This window comes from Macrobrachium nipponense, chromosome 5, assembly GCF_015104395.2.
Source record: "Macrobrachium nipponense isolate FS-2020 chromosome 5, ASM1510439v2, whole genome shotgun sequence".
Classification (NCBI taxonomy): Eukaryota; Metazoa; Arthropoda; class Malacostraca; order Decapoda; family Palaemonidae; genus Macrobrachium; species Macrobrachium nipponense.
The window spans coordinates 46,736,728-46,761,727 of record NC_061107.1 but is presented as its reverse complement, the minus strand read 5'-3'; positions in this window follow the sequence as shown (position 1 = coordinate 46,761,727).

Sequence of the window (25,000 nt, the reverse complement as noted above, 5' to 3'; positions counted from 1 at the left end):
CGTCACGGGTTTTCGGAGACTTTTAGAAATATCCTCTTCCATATCGAGCAAAAGTTGTGAAATTTTATCTCTGGTCGTAAACTGTTTACATTTGTTTTTAGAATAAGTCAATTTATTACTTTATTGACTTCACATTTTAATCCTGATGCGTATAAACTTGATTGTTTTTAAGGATCATATTTCTGTTATAACTATGCCATTATACATTGGTGAATTACCCATATCTGTTGCATAGAGTCGAATATTTTATTGTATATCTGTTTTTACTGATAATAGAGATCTTGTATTGCGATATGCCACCTGCGTACTAGATATATATATATATATATATATATATATATATATATATATATATATATATATATATATATATATATATATATCTACTGTCATAATTGATATTGCTTATTACACAGAAATCTTTTATAAAAGTATGAATGGACGGATCTATGTTACCCAAGACTGAGTAATGAAATGTATTTAATAGCCACTTTTAATATAATAAAGATTTTTTTAATTCTCTCTCTCTCTCTCTCTCTCTCTCTCTCTCTCTCTCTCTCTCTCTCTCTCTCTCTCTCTCTTAGATACGTGAGAACTAAGCCTTTCATTATGTGGCCTGTCTATTTATCATTTTACAGGAGAGAATAATCCCCCTTCATTGGTAAAATGCTTTCTTCTGATCTTAGGCCAAGGACGGAAATGAAAAGGTCTTCGTGCGTTAAAGAGATTTAACACACCTGTAAAGAGAGAGAGAGAGACAGAGAGAGACAGAGAGAGAGAGAGAGAGAGAGAGAGAGAGAGGAGAGAGAGTATAAGTCAGAGATAGAAAAAAAATATTACCTACCTGTAGAGAGATAGTGACAACAGACTCAAAGCAGGTAGAGAGAGAGAGAGAGAGAGAGAGAGAGAGAGAGAGAGAGAGAATATTTAGATACCGGCGAACTCCAATATAGAACTACCAAAGAATGGAATATGGATTCTAAAGGATAAACTCCCCAGGAAATAAATGAACTGTGAATAAAAATTAAGGCTTCCCTCGAAATGGAGGTATGTTTAACCATTCAAAGCTAATCCTTTCGTTTTGGTATTGAGTTGTATCACCAACTGAAAGCAACAGAAACCTAATGATGGAATTTTCAATTTCCCACAAGTCACTTTTACAAAGCTCCTCTAATCCCCGAGGTATTTATTGCCAACAAAACTTTATCAGTTTAGATCATGCCTTAATTACGATTATCTATTTATTTATAAAGATACATATAAAACCTAGAACTTAAGTTTTTGGTATTACTATAAAAGTTAAGTTTCAGGAATGGAAGGACATTTGGTTTGCTTGTTGTGCAGTACATAAGTAAACTGCAAATGGTTATACGCATTGTACGAAATCTTGAGAAGGACGGAGAACAGTGTTACTATACCTTTGATCTTTACAAATAAATGAATAAGTAAAGATATATAAGGATCAGCAGAATAATCTACGAATATTTTTAATTAGAAATTTTCTTAAGCTTTCCCTCATCAAGAGCAGGCGAATAAATTACCAACATACGTTATAAATAAGTAATTAAATAAATAAATGGAGTATCAGACTCATTATGAAATGTTATGTTTGTTTTTGATTATTCATGAAAATGTTGCCCTACATTTGGAGAAATCACTCATAAATATGAACTCCAGTGAGATGCACATGCAACAGTCTAAAATATTATGATAAACTGAATCATGCATTCATCTAAAAATTGTAAGTTTCTATATACACGAATGTCCATACTAAAACTCAAGTTGGTCGCAAAATCCAATGCTCTCTTTAAATAGAACAAACTAAAGCATTTGTTACCTGAAATATCTTATTGATGCCGGGCCAAAAAGCTTTTCTTGTACGAAAACAGTCTTTTGTTTATGTCCCTTTCACATCTAACTTCTGCGAGACATCCAATGAAAGTTTCAGTAAATGCCGCACGAAAGTTAGGTATTGTTCGTAAGACCACGTACATATATAACATGTTTTAGGTCATTTGTACTTCCTTTACTAGAATACTGTTCCCCGGTGCGGATGTCTGCTATTGCCAGAGATTTTTCTCTTTTAGACAGAGTTGTTAGTGGTGGTAGGTTTCCATTTTCTAATAGCATCTGTTATGACTTAGACCATTGACGGATGCTATCTTGTTTGTCACTTTTTTTTTACATAAATTGTATTTCGACAGATCTTTCAGATTCACAATTGATCCCTGATCGCCTCTTCCTTCCGAGAACAGCAGCCCCAATATGCAGTAAATGTGGCTCCTTTTCGAACTTCTTAGTTCTCAAGAGGCCTTTATTCCTCACACGGCAGGACTGTGGAACAGCCTCCCAAGGAAGTCTTGCAATTGGAGCTTCGGAAGTTCAATCGACGAAGCAATGCATTACTACCCTAATATTATTCTCCATTTTAATTAATTTCTATCTATTTATTAAATTATTTTGTCTTTTTTTTCAGAAGGTGAGATCCCTTCATTCTATGTTTCCCTTTACTCCCTCGTACTTCATCCTAATGAACACCATATTCTTTGGAAGTTTGAATTTCAAGCAAATGGCCCCCATGAGCTTGTTCCATATGAATAGGCTTCATCCGTTGAATAATGATAATAATATCAAGTTACAGTTCGGAACATTGACAAACTCAAATCCCATCAAAAGTGTTGTGAGCAGAATTCTGTTCTCGCTGCTCTGTAAATTACGTCATGTTTCATTTGCTTTCCCAGTCTACAAACTGGTTTCGGACAAAAGTTTCTTCAGAAAGAATATATAAAGAAAGGGAGAGAAGCAGAAGAGCGCATCAATTTACTTTGGAGGCAATAGAGTCTCTTTCCTTTCAAAGATTCAGTTAATTTATTATCAGCGTCACAAACTACATTTTAGCTTTGGGAAAGCTGAAGATACTTTCGATCGTGTTAGTGTTTGTCAATTGTAGAAGGAATCACTCAACAAATTTAAACATTTCTTTTAACTTGAGCTATAATTCCTATTATTCCATTTTATTTCTGAAGTAAATGAATGGAAAAAAAAAAAAAATCACACAAGATCAGAACAAGAGACAAGAAAGCGCTTCCCGTGTTAGCTGGAGAATGACTTTTGTAGTTGTTTCCTCTGCTTTACTTTGTACACTTACCTGCTTTCCAAGGTGTAACTCCAGTAACATGTTTGTCTGTGTGTTTGTGTGTGAGAGAAAGAGAGAGACGTGGGGGAAAGCTATAGAACACTAACCTATAATCACACACGCACACAGGATGCTGCAAAGACGCCTGAGTATTGCCAACTGTGCATTACTCCCCCTACAGAGAGAGCCAAGAGACTCAGTACACTTCTATATCTATATATCTATATATATATATATATATATATATATAATCTATATATATATATATATATATATATAGAGGACGAGAGAGAGAGAGAGAGAAGAGGTAGAGAGAGAAGAGAGAGGAGAGAAGAGAGAGAGAGAGAGTTTATATATCGGCGAACTCCAGCATAGAACTACCAAGCAATGAATATACATCTTCAAAAGATATCCCTCATTCTAAAGCGTAAACTCCCCAAGGAATAAATGTTCTCTGAGTAAAGAGTAGAGCTTCCCTCATAATGGTGTTAAGTTTAACCATTCAAGGCTAATTCTTCCGTTCTAGTAAGGAGTTGTATCACGAACTGGAAGCAGCAGCAGCCTGGCGATACATTTTTCAATACCCCACAAGTCACTCTTACAAAGCTCCTCTAATCCCCAAGGTATTTATAGCCAGCAAAACTTTATCACTTTAGGGTATTTATAGCCAGCAAAACTTTATCACTTTAGGAAGACCCTCGTTTTGGTTGTACAGTGCTTAAGCAAACTGTAAATGGTTATAAGCCTGGTACGAAATCTTCTTGGGAAGGCCGAAAAAAATTTTGTGATGCAACAGCACTTATATATTTTTATCTCCATCAATAAGTAGAGGATAAATGAAGTATAAGAATGAGTCTAACACTCGAAATATTCTTAAGATCTTCTAGAATGAATCGGTAAACTTCATTTTTCTGTAAGAATAGTTCCCTGGAATCTGCTCATCTTTAACAAACGTTGGAAAGATAGAAATGTGTTTTAGTTCCCACAAAAACTGTTCCTTTTTCTGTTTATATATATGAATGCAATGGATAATGAATTTGTAATCTGATAAAATGCTCGTACTAATCAGTCTTAAAAATTTGAAAAAACCATTGAAGCATTTATGTAAAATCTTATGAAGCTTCTGTAGATAGTAAGCATTTAATGATATAACAAATGCTGAGACAAGCACAAAAAATCTAGTCCCTCTGTAAAGCATTTCAACCCCTTGCAATGTTCTTTAAAGCCCGCGTCAAAAAGTTTTCTTGTATGAAACTCTTCTTTTCTTTACGTGACTCTCACCTCTAAGTTACAGTTCGACACGTTTGCAGACATACGTAAGTCCCTTGAAAAGCTTTGCGAGCAGAATTCTGTTCTCTCTGCGCTGTAAATCGTGTAATGTTTCCTTCTTCTTGACTGTCTATAATCCGGCTTTCGGACAAAGGCTTCAGAGAGCAGAAACAAGGAAAAGGAGGAAAGCAAAAGAAGAGTACATTAATCTACTTTGCAGGAAATGCATCTCACTTTCTTCTTGCAATTATCTATACCATTTATAGTGTTTTATTGCTGAACGAACTTTGTAAACTCCTGATCGCTTCAGTGTTCACATACACGATTTTTCTTTAATATACATGATTCAACAATGTTTCGTTTTGTGATGTCTTTACAGAACATGATATCTTTTGCTTCTTTCCCATTCAATGTCTGGCTGCACTCATTCGTGTTGAAACAAACTGCTGGCATTATTCCCATTTCTGATATATTTATGTTGCTTTAATCTTGTTTCGAGATCATTTCCACATTGTTCTACGTATAATTTGTAACTAATTGCAAGGGATCTCATATATGCACTCACTCTTCTGTAGATGGGAATTCTTGATCAACAAGTTTTTAAGTACATAAACTGGTTAGAGTATGTTAAGACAAGTTTTTCTTGCTTCATAGAAAGTCCTGTCAATAACATCACAAGGGTACCTAAGGCTTATTGCAATATCTCGGTTGATGGTTAGAATAAAATTGTATGTAGGAATTTACATTTGTAGACTTCTTGTACACAGAAATTCTAAAATTTCTATAATTCTTCACAATTAAAAAATCTAAAAACGCCAACCTATTATCTACTTCAGTTTCCAAGGCGAATTTTATAGAAGGTACTAGGGTATTTAATGCTGTAAGGAAGCTCTCTTTATTTTTGCCAACAGGCCAAGCCCAAAAATATGATCAACGTTCCTAACCCATCGGATACCTTTAGGAAGTATCCATGGTAAGCACTTTCGAAAAACTCCATACAAAGTTTACTAAGTAATGGAGATAAAGGATAACTGGGAATAATGCAAACAGTTTGTTTCAACATATGAATGAATGCAGCAACCACAACATGCATTGGAAAGAAGCGAAAGAAATCATGTTCTGTAAAGTCATCGCAAAGTGAAACAATGTTGAGTCGTATATAATAAAGAGGAATCGTGTAGATTTGATCAACAGCAGCCCCGGGATGTACAAACTGGTTTGCACTACTTGTAAACAACATTTTTAGACAATTAGTTTTTAAACAATAGTACGATAGTTCTTTAGTGCCACAGATGTATCTTTGTAACAAATAATGAAATTTTGTATCGCTTGACCCTGAAGTGGAGTGAAAAATACACGAAAGTGCTTGGTCGCCTCCTTTCATTCCTTCCTCCAGCTCTACAACATGAAATATAGATCGTCAATATATATATATATATATATATATATATATATATATATATATATATATATATATATATATATAGGCAAATCCACGAAGGATAGTGAATCAATGGAGTATCGCTGTAAGGCCTATCGACTCTTGTCCTTTACTAAGAGTCTGATATAACTATGAAACTAAGTTTACAAAGAAAGCTTGTATAAATGACTGATAGGGAATATAAAGGAAAATATGTACCTGGAATCCAACAAAGCTGAAGAATTGATAGACTTACCCAAAACAGGGATACAATTTAAGAGGTTTGAAAAAGATGAAGTCCAACTGCTTTGTTATAAAAGTACAATTCAGTAAATCTGATTTTGGTAAACAATTAGTTTTTTTTTTTTTTGCAAAGTGAAACTTTTCACACAAAAAATGTATTAGATATACAAATGCAAAGAAAGCATCTGTAATTACGTCAGTGATTTTATCTTTAAGATAATTCTTAAACATTTTACTGATACAAGGGTCCAAATACTACAAGCCTGAGCTAAAATTGAAATTACAATTGGAAGTAACTTGTATAATGGCGGATTCTAAAAGATTTTGATCTAGCAATCTTTTGATCTAACAGTTACTGAACTGCCGGTCCACTTTATCCTGTGAGAGTTTTCACTTGAATGCATATTGCATTGGATGTTTGCCCAGTTCTGACAGAATACTTATGCTGTATAATTCTTACTTCCAAATCCTTTCACTGAAAAGAAGGGCGGTGCAAACATTGAATTTTATATATTATGTTGTTGCTTTCCTTTTAGCATTCCTTTTAGTGTGTTATTATAAGAAAAAAACGAGGATGACCTTAAAAAAACTTTAGCAATGATTTTATGGTTACAAAACTGCTGAAATAAGGCAGCTAAGAATGTTCTTAGATGTGTCTTTCTCCATGTTACTTCCACTGCAAACCTATTTGTGGGCTTCATTATAGCAAATATCTAATATATGTGAAGGATAACGGAAATCTGTCTCTTTTTTACTTATGTATTCGATTTCTCCATCCAAATATTGGGGTCTTAAAATCTGATATTTTGATGTTAAGACGATGGCCTGATTATAATTGGACATAGGTTGTTGGTTGGTTTTCTATAAATACTGAATTTACATTGAAATGTTTCTTTATGTATTAAAACATCTAAGAAAGGGAGGCAGTTGTCTTTTTCCAATTCTACAGTAAACTTAATTGATGACACCTGGTTATTCAAATTAGAGGGTAAATCGTTTACACTAATACCAGCAGGCAAAACAGCTAAAATATCGTGAACATATAAATGATATCACATAAATAGAGTTTTCAATGAATTCCACATATAAGTTTGAGAGGAGTGGTGATAAAGGGTTGCCCATGCTATGGTAAATATTTGTTGATAAAATTCACCATTGAATATAAACTTACAATCATAAATGCACAACCTAGTGAGTGAAATAATATGACTTACAGGTCCTTACTGAGAAACTCTAAAATAAAATCTATAGGAACTTTAGTAAAAAGAGGACAAGATTTAATATAAAAAATGTCGAGTCTATCAGTGGAGCAAAAACTGATTTTGTTTACTTTATCAACTAAATCTAGAGAATTATATATGTGCGAATCGGAGATAGTTCTAAGTAACGGGAAAAAGAGCTTGGTGATATATTTCGAAAGTTCATATACTTTTGACCCAGCAGTACTGATCAAAGGCCGCATAGGATTATTTTCTTTGTGTGTATTTACTAAACATTGGAAGCCTTTTTTTTTAATAATTTGAGAACACTAAAACGATCAGGAGTTTTCACAGTTCCTCCCACAATAAAGTGACAATATAAGTGACTTTGATAATTAACCAAACGTTCCTTTGCAAGAGCAGTGTGTGATGTGTTTTCTACAAAAGAGACTGATCTACTCGTTTTTTGCTTTCCTCATTTTCCTTGTTTCTGCTTTCTGAAGCTTTTGTCCGAAAGCCAGATTATAGACTGTCGAGGCAAACGAAACATTATAGTCCAGTGGCAGAATAGAATTTTTGGTGAAACCTCGTTTCAAGAGATATCAATCGTTTTTTTGGCTTTTCTTGTTATCTAGACCCTACTTTTCATAAAACAACTGGGTGTAAGGGAAGCACACTTGGGGAAAATTTTTGTATCGCTACAATTTAAAATGCCCGCCACTGCATATGAGGGAATATATTAGTTTTCACGTATATCTTAATTTCTATTTAACATAGAAGTTTAATTTCAGTGACAAAACTCATGTTTTTTTTAAGGAAGTTAAAAAGTGTACTATCAGATGCTATATTGTTCAATTTGTATAATTATATTCCGTGATTTTCTTGGACAAAAAATTCCTGGTAGTATCGGTGTCGCGAAGGTCGACATATTTCTACCACTGTAAAAAAAAAAAAAAAAAAAAAAAAGTTTACCCTGCAAATTATGAATTCAATTTCTTTCTTTTACATCGTGTGGAAATCACAATGCAATATTTCATACCATCTGGTGGTGGAACAACTAAACAAGAATGACAACAAAATCATATGGGTTTTCAGCTGGTCTACCGCCTACGCATCGCGTGTCTTGTTACTTCAACATTTTCCATAAACTTCTCGATTAAATCGGTAAATTTATGTATTTCCTAACTACAGCATTATTATGAATGAATGATTGCGAGCTATAATAAGTCAGTGTATACATAACAAGATGAGGAAGTAACGATCGCTCCTTGTTTGGTCATTTAAAGAAAAGCAAATAGGCTAACCTTATATACACATAAACATATACAAATGTGGTGGTTACTCTGATACATGCTTTTTTTTTTCAGACAAACCAGCATGGACAGTCAGAACTGCTATTTAAGATCTTATATCAACTGTAGTGGTAGTGGTGGATTTGTAAGTGTAAAGCGCTTGCATACAGCTAGTACAAGTAGAGCTGATAATTTGCCTGAACAATTATTCCACGAACCAAATGCAAAATATTGGTGTCACTAAATATACCAATGATGAACCACAAGTAAACTGAAGCCACCGATCAGAACAAGAAACTTTCATATTCAAAGAACATTGTTTCATATGTGGCAAAAAGTGTGGAGAGTTGGATCCACGTCATCCAGATCGATGGCGTCCAGTCAACTATTGTTGTACTGCAGACAATGGGAAATCACAAAAAAACTTTTTAAGATGTTCTAGACACCTGTGATCATAGGAATGATGACTGGGGGAATGAAGTAAGGCTGTGTGTGCAATCAGCAGTGACCTCCGTGCTGCAGACACTAAATGCCACAGGGACTGCCTACAAATCTTCAAATGCAGTATTGGTTAGTTTCAAAATAAAGCTCACAGTACTAATGGTGTTGCTTTTTTGAAGGCTGTCAACTGTATGCTGGCTGACAAATGTAATGTGTGGAATGTTGTTGAGCTAGAATAATTGCATAAATCTTATGTAAGAGAACAGCTGTCTAGAAGGTTATTAATTAAAAAGTTATCAGATAAACTGGAACCAAACCTATTCATCCTACCCTTTCTCCAAAACTGGAGACAATGGCAGGAAATATGGTGACAGGTGCCATTACAAATAAACCCACAATGTTGTAAATTGCCCTAGGTGTTGTTATTCGTAACATAGTAAGTGAGGAGCTGTTACATGACTTAGGTATTACATGATTGATGAAGTGCTATGTTTCAAGAGTTCTGCAGCTCATGCAGCAGCCAGTAGCAAAGAAAAGCTAGGGATTTTCAATAATGATGATGGCCTAATTCAAGTGATAGCCGATAACTTTGATGCAGAAATTTCATCCCCAAATGGTGTCCAGGCAACCCATGCCTTAGCCATCCTAGTTGCTCAACCAAAACACAATAATGGTATGAAAACACTAGAAGTGACCAAAATCAAACATCTTAAAAAGACAGAAATATCTGAATTGGTTTTACCAGATGCACAAGTTTGTGTGTATGAAGGACCTAAAAAGCCTGAAATGCCTAAACATGATGTAACTTATTCTTCATTACCACTAAGGAGTCTTGTAAGTCAAAGGATCTCGGTTGAAAGAGCAAGAGAAACTGATTTTCAGTTCTTGACTTATATTATCGCAGTTAACAGGGAGCAAGGTCATACAGCTAAACCAAGCACCAAGGCTGTATGTGTATACATAAAGGCCACAGTTGAGAAGCACAATGATATCTTATAAAATATTTTAGCGGCTCATGTTCTTTCAGGATGTGACAGCGTGTCTTGTTTGTGGGAACTGGGAAAGGAACAGTTCTAAAGGCCCTAAAATTTGGACAGAATAGTCTTTTCAAGCTAGATGACACATGTGCACATGGATGAGATCAAGTCTCAATCCATGTTATGGATTTCCAAATGAATCTGATATGACATCTCTTCTATACATGGTTTGGAGAAACAAGATGGACAGTCACAAGCTCAATTCTGCTCCAAATTTAAGGGTACTGCCTCCTACTAAAGCTTTTGAACACCATGAGTATACACAAGCTGCAATCTGGAGATGTACCCTTGAAGCTGATTCACCTGCACTTAATCCTCTGCATTATAGGTGGCACATAAATGCTAACACAAACAAACTGGAACCAACTGCCATCCCATTAGACGTATCACCTGTTCATCTGTAAGTACTAAAAGTGATTTGGATGCTTATCATTGCACTGTTGTTCCACTGCACGCTGTAGCTGCTCCAGTGCTTGTGTTTCACGTTTTGTCTTTTGTGTCTGCTATGCATAGAGGGAAATGTAAAAATCCTCGCACAATTCCTGCTTCCAGGGAAGAAAATTATAACGCATATGTCAAAGGTGATGATGTCGATACAGACAGAGTTGAGGTAGAAGCATCCATGTTTATGCTAGTATTCTATCAATGAAACCTCAACAGATCAACTGTATTTAATTGAATTTAATGAGCATTTGTATAATACAGTAAGGTATTGATATGCATCTCTGACCTCATGTGAGATTTTGAGAAACATTCAATTTATATTTGTCCAAAATTTGTGATATTTGGCCTGATAATTAAACATAGTCTAAAAATAGTGAAAATAATAATATTAAGTCCACAATTATATTCCTTGGGCACATAAAAATACATTTTGTTACTAAATTAAAGTCTCTATATCAATTAGAAGGTCGGGTATAGTTGAAATTAGGCTTTCTGATTGCCACCAGCCGCCATTTTGAATTTCCTTAATAAAAAATTTTCCACAATAGTGCAAGTTCTGTACCAGATTGTTATAACATAACTACGTCCTAATCTACCAGAAAAAAACACAAAACATCTGGACTATTACACAATTTACAGCGACTGGAGAACAGAATTCTGCTCGCAAAGCTTTTCAAGGGACTTACGTATGTCTGCAAACGTGTCGAACTGTAACTTAGAGGCGAGAGTCACGTAAAGAAAAGAAGTTACATACAAGAAAACTTTTCGACACGGGCTTTAAAAAATATTGAAGGGGACTCAATTTTTTTTTAGTGTGAGCAATCGTTTTGTTATGAAATGATTATTATCTACAGAAGCTTCATAAGATTTGACAAAAATGTTTGACTGTTTTTTCTTTTTAATACAGTTTAGTATGTGGAATTTATCAGGTTACAAATTTATTAGCCATTACTTTCATATATTGAGTAACAATTCCACGATGTCAAAAGAGAATTTGGGGGAGGGGGGGGGGGCGATTTTTTGTGGGATCTATAACACATTTCTATTTTTCCAACGTTTGTTAATGTTAAGCAGATTCCAGGGAAATATATTTATAGAAACCTTATATGTAAAATGAAGTTTACCGATTAATTCCAGAAGCTCTTAAGAATATACTACATTTATCCTCTGTTTGTTGATGGAAGTAAAAATATGTTAGTGATGTTGTACCAGAAAATTTTCTTCGTCCTTCTCAAGAAGATTTCGCACCATGATTATAACATTTCCCCCTTGTTTATCTACTACACAACCAAACTGAATATAATTCCATTCATGAAGCTTAACTATTACAGTAATACGAAAAACATAAGTTCTAACTTCTATATTTATCTTTATAAATAAATAGATACTGGGAATTCAGGCATGATCTAAATTGATATAGTTTTGCTGGCTATAAATACCTCGGGGATTAGAGAAGCTTTGTAACAGTGACTTGTGGGCCACTGGAAATTGAATCGCCAGGCTTCTGTTGATTCCAGTTTGTGATACAACTAAATACCAGAACGGAAGGATTAGCCTTGAATGGTTAAACTTACCTCCATTATTCAGAGGACAATTATTCCCTGGGTAGTTCACCCTTTTGAATGAAGGATATCTGATGATGATCTATATTTCATTCTTTGGTAGCTCTATGTTGAAGTTCGCCTCTGTCTGTCTGTCTGTCTTAGTCCCTGTCTTCGTCTCTCTCCCAGTCTGCATAAGTAGGCAATGCATATCCTCTCTCCTCTCTCTCTCTCTCTCTCTCTCTCTCTCTCTCTCTCACAGCCTCCACAGGTAGACTATGCATATTTCTCTCTCTTTCTTTGGTAGTTCTATATTGGAGTTCGCTTCTCTCTCTCTCTCTCTCTCTCTCTCTCTCTCTCTCTCTCTCTCTCTCTTTTGAGTCCTTAATTGCAGATCAACTTGTTAAACAGCCAACGCGGTTTCAGACAAAACAGATCCTGCCCATCAAACCGCCTGGAGATTTTCCAAAACATGCTTGGTATTTACGACAGTATGCTCAACTTTGATTTCCAAAAGACCTTTGACAAAGTTACACATAAGAAACTAATGCCAAAATAGAGATTTAGGAATTGTAGGAGAAATAGCAGACTGGATCGAAGACTGGCTAACTAATAGAAAACAGAGAGTCGTAATAAATGGTGAAGAACCAGAATGGGAAGATGTGATTAGCGGAGTTACTCAGGGTTCTGTCTTTGGTCCGCTCTTGTTGTTGATTTACATTAATGACAGTGAGGTAGGCTTAACTAGCAGGTAGCCCAATTTACAGATGATGACAATCTGGGTGTGAATGCAGAAGACCCAGATACAGTATAAAATTTAAGAAATGATATAAGCAAACTAGGAGAGTGGTCAAAAAGATGGCAAATGCCTTTTAACCTGGATAAATGTAAAATGCTACCAATAGGAACGAACAACCTTCATACGAACTACATGCTGCTTGGAATGACATAAATAGTGTAGAACAAGAAGAGGACATTGGAGTAATTATTACCAAGGACTTAAAATCCAACAAACAGCACATAAAAGTTGAAATGAAGGCGCAGAAGGTAGTTGGCTCCATAAAGAGGCAGTTCAAATACAGAAACAAGGAAACGGTGTTGCAGCTATACACAACAATAGTTAGACCACATCTTGAATATGCAGTACAGTTTTGGTCACCAACACTAAGAAAGGACATAAGTAGACTAGAAGGCATACAAGAAAGAGCTACGAAGTTAATTCCATCCATCAGGCAAATAGGTTACCAAAGACGACTAGAGAACCGGAACATGTATCCTCTAAAAACACGGCAATTGCGAGGACAACTAATCGAAACACTGAAAATACTGAAAGGCGTAACGAAAGTTGACAGTAACCTCTTCACATTAAACGAAAACCAGACAAGAAGTAATGGATGGAAACTAGAACTGAAGGAATAACGCATCGCATTTTGTGAACTTCTCATAGAAGATATGTGAGACATGGAATGAACTGCCACCAGAAGTTGTAAACAGCATCAGTGTGGAGGCGTTCAAAAGAAAGCTAGACAAAATCATTAGAACACCGAAAACGAATTCTAAAACCTACTCTTAGATATAAGTGAGTACATGATGTCTCCTCGGATGCGCTGATAAGTCTTTGAGACATCCTAAGCCTTGTAACTCTCTCCCTCTCTCTCTCTCTCTCTCTCTCTCTCTATAGGTAGGTTATGTTTTTTCTCTCTCCACCTTATGTGCGCTCTCTCTCTCTCTCTCTCTCTCTCTGTAGGTGTTAAGTCTTTTGCCTCCCCCTCTCTCTCTCTCTCTCTCTCTCTCTTTCTCTCTCTCTCTCTCTATAGGTGTGGTGAGTCTTTTGCCTCCCTCTCTCTCTCTCTCTCTCTCTCTCTCTCGTAGTAGCCATCTTGCTTGGTGAGACGTACCCGCGTGAAGTCAGATTAATCAACAGATATCACAAGTTTAACATACGACTAGAATTTGAGAAATATCTAGAAGTGTTCGTGAACTATCGGTGATAAGATTAGTGTGAAAATAGTAGGATAAAGCGTCTTCTAAGTTAGTTTATCAAGTGTAATACTATAAATCAGAACAAGATGGCAGTAAGTTCCAACTGCGGGAAGAGGTGGCGTAATTTGGCGTGTTTAGCAGATTCGCAATACGATGAGGTAGCAGGAAGGGAACTGGCATTTCTCATCTATGAAATCAGCAACAGTCCTAACCAAAAAGATACAAAAGCATTCATAGATATATTAGAAGGATATAATCCTTCAAACTGGAACAAATCTAATGAAAACATCTTGAAAATAATTGAAGAAGTTCCAAATAAAATCCAAGTGGTCAAGAGACTCATAAAGAAAATATACATAAACCAACATATTCCGACAAAGAAAATGAATAAGGTGAATCTTGTGAATATCCTAATTGATGCATTAGGAAAAAGAATGCCAAAAGCATGCAAACTGTGTAAGGTTTGGTATAGCATAGTCAATCCACAAAACCTAATCAGAAAATGTGCTGCATGCAACATTCCGACCCATCCACAGTGTGAGGTAATACAAGATTTGAGAAAAGATACAAGAATTTTTTGTTCAACATGTCTATCATGGATAGACAATGTTATTAAATCAAGATTGAATGTACAAATAGTTGAGGATGAAGAAGAAGAGGAAGAGGAAGAAGAAGAAGAAAAAGAAGAAGAGGAAAACGGAAGAGAAGTAAACAAAAAATGAAATGACAGAAAAAAATAAGGAAAACAAAGAACAAGATAAAAGTATGGATGCAGAGATACTCATTGATACTACATATGAGGCAATAAAGCAGCATACCTACGAAGAAATAAATTACGATATGACAACAGAAAAGCAAATCCCGAAGAGGCTCTACCCAGATCTACACAATGACGGGAAAGAGGAAAAAATAGACAAGAAAGACAAAATCTGCAACCTTTTGAAAAGAGGGAATTGCAGATTTGGAGAAACGGAGAAAATTGCAGATTCAGACACAAAATGAATAATTATGATGAAGGAAGATCAAATATTATGGAAAAGTTGGATTTTTTAATGTCAGAATTTCTGGAAATGAAAAAAAGAACAACATACCAGAACAGGAAAGAGACATGGGAAAAATCCTTATTACTACCATATTAAATGAAGGAGAAAACACGCAAACCATCATAGTGATGAATGCGCAGGGTTTAGTTACGAGTAACTCAAAAAGAAAAATAGAGTACTTAGAAGAACTAACCAAAATGAAAAGAAAATAGATATAATGAATATAAGTGAAACCTGGTATTCCCAAGAGACTGGGAATGATGATCAAATAAAAGGGTTCCAAACTTATAGATCAGATAGAAAAAATAGGAATCAAGGGGGAACCGCAATATATGGGAAAGACAAAAAACAAGGAAAAATATATGAGAAATATAGTAACTCAGAATGTGAACTAATAGCGGTAGAATTTGAATCTGAAAAATTGATGAACATAGTAATATATAGACCTCCTAATACTAAAGAGTTTGACTTAATAATTGAAAAATTGGATGATATATGTAGAAATCACAAGGACTGGACTATTCTCCTATCTGGTGACTTCAACTTTCCTTTCGTAGAATGGAAAGAACGAATAGGAGATTGTGGTTGTACTTATACATATAAAAAAGAGAGTAATAGTAGTGCAGAAGATAAGAGGCAATTTGAAAGCTATTAGATATGCTACTAGAATACAACATTCAACAAATAAATCACCTGCCAACAAGAAAGGAAATACTTTAGACCTAGTATTTGTGAACGAGATGAATTATGTTAAAGAAATAATAGTTTATAATGCGAGTATTTCAGACCATAATGTCATAGAATTAACAGTTCATTCCAAAGCAAGTGAAAATAGAGATAAGCAAGAAATGAAAAAAGTGGGAAGGATATGGAAAATAGCAACTTCTACAGTAAAAATATAAATGGGTCAGAAATTAAATGAAGAATTAAACAAAGATTGGGATAACATTTTCGTAAGTGATGACATAAGGGTAAATACGGAGATATTATATAAAATATTGGAGAAAATAGTGGAAAAAATATATACCGAAGAAGAAAAGTAAACATCATTCATGCATACCAAGAGACAGAAGGATCTTGTTCCAGAAAATCAGAAAGTGGAAAAAAGGTCTTGCAAAAGAAAAAAAATGCATGGAAAGTTATAGAACTAAAAAGTAAGATAGAAAATGCAGAACAAAAGATTATACAATCAAAAGAAAATGAAAAACGGGACTTGGAAGAAAAAACCCTATTAAATATCAAGCAAAAAACCCCAAACTATTATACTCATATGCGAAGAAGATGAATAAAAGAAGAATAGAAATAGGCCCTCTGAGAATTGAAGGGAGATTAACGAATGAAAAAAAGGAAAATTTGCAAACATACTGGCAGAATGATATAAGAGAGAATTCACCCCTAGAATAGATAATGAAGATAATGATATAGAAGTAAGGGAAGAAAATAGTGAATATTTAGCTGACATAGAAATTAATGAAGCTGATATTGTGCAGGCAATTAATGAAATTAAAAATGGAGCTGCTGCAGGGCCGGATGGAGTCCCTGCTATTTTGTTAAAGAAAGTAGTTCATTCTATCGCAAAGCCACTTGCAATATTATTAAGACAAAGTGTAGATACAGGCAAGATTTATGATGAGGCAAGTAATTATAGGCCTGTGAGTCTAACATCACATATTATGAAAGTGTATGAAAGGGTAATGAAGAAAAATATTATGAAACATTTAATAAAAAATAATTTGTTTAATATAGGACAACACGGTTTCGTACCCGGAAAAAGTACACAAACCCAACTGTTAGTCCACCGTGAGAACATATTCAAAAATATGAAAAGCGGAAATGAAACAGATGTGGTTTATCTAGACTTTGCAAAAGCTTTTGACAAAGTAGACCATAATATATTAGCAAAGAAAATTAGAAAACACAATATCGTAGATAAAGTAGGAAGATGGTTAAAAGAATTTTTACACAACAGAAAACAGATAGTTATTGCAAACGATGAGAAATCGGATGAAACCAAGGTAATATCCGGTGTGCCACAAGGTACGGTGCTAGCTGCAATATTGTTTGTTATTATGATTGAAGACATAGACAGTAATGTTAAGGATTCGGTAGTGAGTAGTTTCGCTGATGACACAAGAATAAGTAGAGAAATTACTTGTGATGAAGATAGGAACGCTCTACAAAGAGACCTTAACAAAGTATATGATTGGGCAGAGGTAAATAGGATGGTATTTAACTCTGATAAATTTGAATCAATAAATTATGGAGACAGAGAAGGAGAGCTATATGCATATAGGGGACCTAATAATGAGACATCACAAATAAGGAAGCAGTTAAAGACCTTGGTGTGATGATGAATAGGAACATGTTATGCAATGATCAATAGCAATTCTGTTGGCAAAATGTAAAGCAAAAAATGGGAATGTTGTTACGGCACTTCAAAACAAGAAAAGCTGAACACATGATTATGCTTTATAAAACATATGTTCGTAGTCCACTTGAATATTGCAATATGATATGGTACCCACACTATCAAAAGGATATTGCACAAATAGTGTACAAAGGTCCTTTACAGCTAGAATAGAAGAAGTTAAGGACCTAGACTACTGGGAAAGACTACAATCCTTAAAATTATATAGTCTAGAAAGGAGAAGAGAACGCTACATGATAATTCAGGCATGGAAACAGATAGAAGGAATAACAGAAAATATCATGGAACTAAAAATATCAGAAAGAGCAAGCAGAGGTAGATTAATAGTGCCCAAAACTATACAGGCAAAATAAGGAAAGCACACAGGACATTAATCCACTAAGCACCTCAGCATCGATAATGCAGCGTCTATTCCAATTGCGTTGCCAGCTCATCTGAGGAATATATCAGGAGTGAGCGTAGATGTGTTTAAGAATAAGCTCGACAAATATCTAAACTGCATCCCAGACCATCCAAGATTGGAAGATGCAAAATATACCGGAAGATGTACTAGCAACTCTCTGGTAGACATTAGAGGCGCCTCACACTGAGGGACCTGGGGCAACCCGAACGAACTGTAAGAATGTAAGAATAAGAAAGAATGTAAGAAAACTCTATCTGTAGGTGTTAAGTCTTTTGCCCCCCCCCCTCTCTCTCTCTCTCTCTCTCTCTCTCTCTCTCTCTCTCTCTCTCTATAGGTGTGGTAAGTCTTTTGCCTCCCTCTCTCTCTCTCTCTTTCTCTCTCTCTCTCTTCCTATCATCTGGCTACAACTGACCACCAAGCCCATAATTCACTACTAAGACCAAGAAAAGCATGCTAACGCATTTATTTGTTCTATAGCAAGGGAATATAAATCCTTCTCAGCCTGAAAGCAGAACAAAATATTTTGCCAATGACGGGAAATTATTTCCGCTTCTAATATGACAGGTAGACAGGCCAATCGATGAAAGGTATACTTCTTTCGTCTTGAATTACTATGTGTATATCTCTTTTATTCAGTAAATGCTATTATCTCCATTTTTTTCCATAACAATCGCTTTTAGTAACGCCCTTATCAGAAGAGTACCGTTTCTACTTTTTACCTCTCTTGTACTGATTTCAATAAGAAATTTCATTTTCAATTATGTATACATTCAATTTCTTCTATAACGATATGGTATTAATATATCGTTATTATTTTTGTTTTTATTATTCTTCATGGCGTGTAAGGACATTCTCTCCTTCCACTCGTACCCCCTCCCCTCCTTAACAATAATCAAGTAAAAATTCTGATCCGAAATTGCTGAGCAAAGTGAAAGACAAAAATCTTTTCACGTAGCAAAACTATTACACGTCCTTCGCAACTGTTGAAGGAGATTTCTGGGTGATAGAAAGAGAGACCAAAAATTTAATTTAGCCAAAAATGGAGCTTGAAAACTCGGACACGAGGATGACAAGGAAGTCCGGCAATAAATCATCAGAACAACAGAGAGAGAGAGAGAGAGAGAGAGAGAGAGAGAGAGAGAGAGAGAGAGAGAGAGAGAGAGAGAGAGATAATGGTTCAATCGTATTTTCATAATTATTTTCCTTTATACTTGATAACAGATCTGAAAGGTGAATTGCAAAAATTCAAATGACTTCGAAAGGTAAACGAAAAAGATTCATCACCGGGATATATCGATTAAAATTAAACGTATTGTAATAATAAGTGCGATATTAATATATCAAATGCAGAGAAAAAGCGACACTGAATGTGATTGATCTAGCAATTTTCCTGGTGGAAAATATTCGCAGCGCTTAATGTCAGCTGTACGCGTTCCTAGAATATTTATAATAGGAAATATCCGCTTCTGAAAACATTCTATACTCTTCACATTTCATAAAATTCGTTGGTATTCTCTACAATATACGCTTAAAAGAGATTACGCAACTAAATAGCTAGTCCCAGAATAGCTAGCCCAAAAGAGCCATTTCCAGAATAGCTAGTGTACCAAAATAGCTGGATCCAAAATAGCTTGTCCAAGACAGCTAGTTCCAAAATACCTGATGCACAAAAAATGCTAGGTTTAAAAAAGTTAAAAATCTCATATACTTTATTTAAAAATCACAAAACTTATACAGTTAGGGATTAGTTAGAAAATTATAAATTCATTTAATCAGCATTTGATAATATAGTAACTAATGCTACGTAAGAATCCAGATGTTGAAATTTCTTTATTTTTGAGTCTTTGTTTTAATGTCTGACTCCTTCCATTCATTTCGTAGGCTTTTTTAATTGTAGTCTCCCTTTCACCTGATAAGTAAGCAGTCAACTTCGTTCCATGCATAGTTTCTTCCTGTTGAATGTCTCTTAAAAGCCGCCATAAGGAAGGGTGCAGGGCATCGTATAGGGTCTGAATTGCTCGGTGCGAATTTTAACTATTATTATATTGGTTCTTTCTAATGTTATGGAGTCACTCTTCACTTCATTACTCCAAGTTCGTGAAATTATAAAAGAAACCAGTTCTTAATTAATCCTTTTATTTTCTTCTCTATAGCGAACTTTTGGACTTTACTTTCATGTTACACTAAAATATTCCACACCTAAACATGTTAATTAAAAGTGGTTAAAATATTCCTGTCAATGGTTACAGCAAGGAGCACCTATACAAAGAATTAGGTGTTTACCATTTCATGAATATATGTACTTTTATGTGTAGATATCAAACTAGAAACTGTCCAGCACTTCGCTATAAAGAAAAAGGTCAGTGCTTAAGAGATGAGAGAAGCCTCTGACATCCTCCTCCTGGGAGTTCGACGAAGGTTTCCTGTATTTTATTAGGATGGATTCTATCATCCTCAATACCCCAATGAATAGTAACTTCAAAGAATTTTTATACATTCGATAAGCTGTCTTTTCGTTTTTCCATTATAGAATATATATATATATATATATATATATATATATATATATATATGTGAATATATATATATATATAATATAATATATATAGCTATATATATATATATATATATATAATATATATATATATATATATATATTATCTATACATACATATGTATATATATATATATATATATATATATATATATATATATATATATATATAACACTATGTATGTATAGATAAATATTATATAATATATATATATATATATATAATATATATATATATATATATATATATATATATATGTATAACTGAATCACGAATGTTTGGAACGTGATAAATGCATAGATAAAGTAAAGCCACGAAGGAAAGTGAAACACAGGAGCAGTTCCAGTGTTACACTCCTCTTCATGGCTTATAAATTTATATATACATATATATATATATATATATATATATATATATATATAGCAAAATCTGGAATCTAATGCAGCATCTTACATTTTTTACAACACTATATGTAATTGATCTGTACAAATAAATGAAATGGAAAGATTAATCAAAAGATCTGAAAAAGGCGCTTCCCAATCATAAATCATTGACTTGAAATAATCTGGAATTAATATTGGAGACAGAATGCTAGTTTTCATTTTCCTTATAATTTTGTTCTTTCAATATCATAAAGTGACGTAAACCTCATTCTTGATATAGAATTTCTGAGATGAGTTCTTTTAGAAATCCTTCATCAGCTGCAGACGCATAAAAAAAAAAAAAAAAAAAAAACTCCCGGATCCGTGAAATTTTCTTTCGTGTTTTCTTACTCTCATGAAGTCATGAAATTTTTTTCTTAGCATTGGAGAGCACCCCGATTATTTGGTAATTGGATAAAGAAAGAGAACTAAAGCTAATACAAAGACATGAAGTGAGTGCGTCGTAAAATGCTCTCCTTTAAATAACTCAAAGAACTTTATTCGCAGGTAGTCCTTCAACTCATCTGGAATGTTTTATTAAACTTCAGTCAAAATGTTCCTCCTCTACTGAAAGCTTTATATCTTTAAGTAACTGCGAAATTACTGCGAGTGGAATTCTATTCTCTCTGTGCTGTCAACTGGGTTATTTTTCTCCTGTTTCGGCACGATAGCTTTCTCGGCAAAGGCTTCTGAAAGAAGGTAGAAATATCTTGTCAGTAAGTGCATCATAATTCATCGGAAGATAATAACAAAGATTCCTCTGGAAGTTTTCTAGGTAATTATTAACATTAGTCAAAACGTTACAGCTATCAAGAACCTGTCATTTTATTGTTACTAAATATTTATAAATTTCTTAAATACTTTTCCATTCCTTGAAACTTTAACAGTGAATCCTACAGCTCCTCTATTATTTCTTTTATTGTAAATGAACAGGAAGAAATAAATGCTAAACAAAGGACGGAATTCCAGGAGAGAAGAGAGGAAGAATTTCTTACTTGATTAGCCTGAGAGACAAGAGAGTTGTGGCCTTGTTTGTGGGAGAAAGTTTTCTTTTCATTATTTCGTCTCTGATTTATAGTGTACAATTTCTCCCGAAAGTAAAAAAAAAAAAAAAAACTATAAATAAGTTGTATTTATTTTTTTGTATGTAGGTGAGTGGGTATTTGTGAGAGGGATAGAGAATTTTTTTTTATATATAACAAATGATCCTTTCTAGCCCACGGCTTGTTTTATGTAAAGTATTTCCTTTGCAGCAAGATAAAATGCGTCTGTGCTACAGTGACAAAACTAGACGAATTTGATGAAAGCGTTCGGATCAAAGTGTTATCAAACGTAACGAGAAATGCAGGAAAAATATCACTCAGGTGATAGGATACAAATACTGCTTTGCGTAAATATTTTCTTATCAATTGTAACTTCGTTTATTCCCAGATAATTATTTAATATAAGATACGTTATACTGAAATTTTCAGTCATGTTTTCGTCATTTGATTCTAATAAACTTTAAATTAATTGGTCGTCTGCCTATTTTAAATCTTACACTAGTGCCATGGTATAGTTAATTAAATATTAATTATATATATATATATATATATATATATATATATATATATATATATATATATATACTATATATAAGCATATATAAGCAATATATATATATATATATATATATATATATATATATATATATATATATATATATATATATATATATATATATATCTATATATCATATATAGGTATATGTTATATATATATATATATATATATATATATATATATATATATATATATATATATATATATATATATATGTTATATATATATATATATATTATATATATATATATATATATATATATGTATGTATATATATATATATATATATATATATATATATATATATATATATATATATATATATATATATATATATATATATATATATATATATATATATAATATATATATATATATATATATATATATATATATTTATTTCTTTATGTGTATGTATGTGTGTATAAAGATACAAAACACAACCTAAAAGTTAAAAATAAAAGTCCAGGCAAGTGTAGCTTGTCACTGACAATTTGAACCAGCAATGTTGCGGAAAGGTGTAGATGGTATTACATTGCTAGAAATTTGCCCGGAGACCGCAAACCGAAATACTATCAAGAGAAGGACGATATTTGAGGCAAACGGAGCATTTGTCACAGCTCAGCGCCACTACTCATAAATCGATAAAGAAATTTCCATAGTCCAGGATATTCATCATTAAACTGGAATGTAATAAGTCGTATGCAAAAGGAAATACACTATTTTAAACGTATCATCCATTTATTTGCTTTCTCAAGTAAAATAGTATTTCATTTCATAATGTGTAAAGAAATAAGTATTTTTGTCAGAAATATAGATAGCATCTTATTTCTTTACATTCTCAATAAATAAATAAATAAATAAATAAATAAATAAATAAATAAATAAATAAATAAATAAATAAATAAATAAATAAATAAATAAATAAATAAATAAAATATATTAAGTCTCATGAATCGGTAAGTGATGATATGAAGCACTTGATTTTTACCAACCAGCACAAAGGTATTAATTACATTCAATATTTTTCCTTTGCTTTTTACTTATATCCGGATTATCGATATGAATATTAATGTACAAAACTTCTTCTTTCAAAGACGTTTTTATCTTCGTCATTAGTTTTTCAGATTTCTTACTGGTATAAAGGAAAGTGGGTAAAAAGGATCTAACCATTTTTTGTCTATCTGTCTGTCTGTCTGTCTGTCTCTTGTTTTGATGATTTATAGTCAAACGTCCTCGTCATTTCCACGTCCAAACTTCAACGCTCAGTTTCAGAGCAAACTGATTTCTAGGTCTTTCCTCTTAATATCTGACATTTTCTTCAAACGCTGCGTAGGAGGAATAATTTTTTACTCACAAATTTGTTGAATAGATTTCTCCAGATTCTTTTCTTGATTGATATCCTTGAAAAACGGAATTCCTTTTTTTCCAAACAATAAACGATGCAAATAAAACTAATGCCAACCGGTATTATAATGATATCTCGCAATATATTGTATAAATGAGAAAAATGTAGTTTTTTTATCAATTCCAGTAAGAAAAGGGCAATAAAAAACAAAAAACACACACACACACACACACAGACACCTATAGTATATCCTTAAATTCACAGTAGAAAGGTGATTGAAACTGTGGACTTGGAACAAGTCCTTTCTTAGTATAGTTCTACATTCCCAAGTTCACACTGAATGTAAGAGAGGTTGAGAGACATATTTATATATATGGAGCTTGTATAAACTAACAGATCTTTGTTAATCCCCGAGCTATTAATTACACGAAATGAAACATTGGAAATGTCACCTCTTCGAGTGTCTACGTATATGTTTATAATGAAGAGCATTAGTCTTGAACAAAGAACCCTTACACTATCCATGCCATTATTCCGAAGTCTATAATGAATGAGTAAATGGGATGAAATTTAATAATAAAAAAATATGGGGAATACTCGTGGGGAAAAGAGTAGGAACGAGGGACAGATCTCCTGTTCTGGCATTTGTGTGTATCGTCATACATACGTATATATATATATATATATATATATATATATATATATATATATATATAATATATATATATATACGTATATATATATATCTATCGAATCTTGCACTGCAAGATCGAGTAATTGTTAAAAAATAGCCCGATTAAAACCATGGAAGTTTGTATCTTTATTAATAAATATTTTGTTAAGTATAATATTGATGATTTCATTAAGAGGTAAGTTGGTAAACAGAGACTCAACGTCAAAACTAACTATGTAGTAAACTCCATCTTGTTTGGTAGTAAGTTTTTAAAAATCATATCCCATCTTTTTTTTTAGAGAGTATTCATTATTACTATATTCAGATAAAAGTCCAGCTAAAAGTTTTGAGATAGAGAAAGAGGGATTGTAATAAGCAGCCATAGTTGGTCTTAAAGGTAGGTCAGGTTTGTGAATTTTTGGTTGCCCATAAAGAACACTAAAAGATGAACCAGTGACGAACAGTTGTTGATAAATTGTTTCATTCTTTCTCTATCTTTTATCTGAATATAGTTGAAGTCG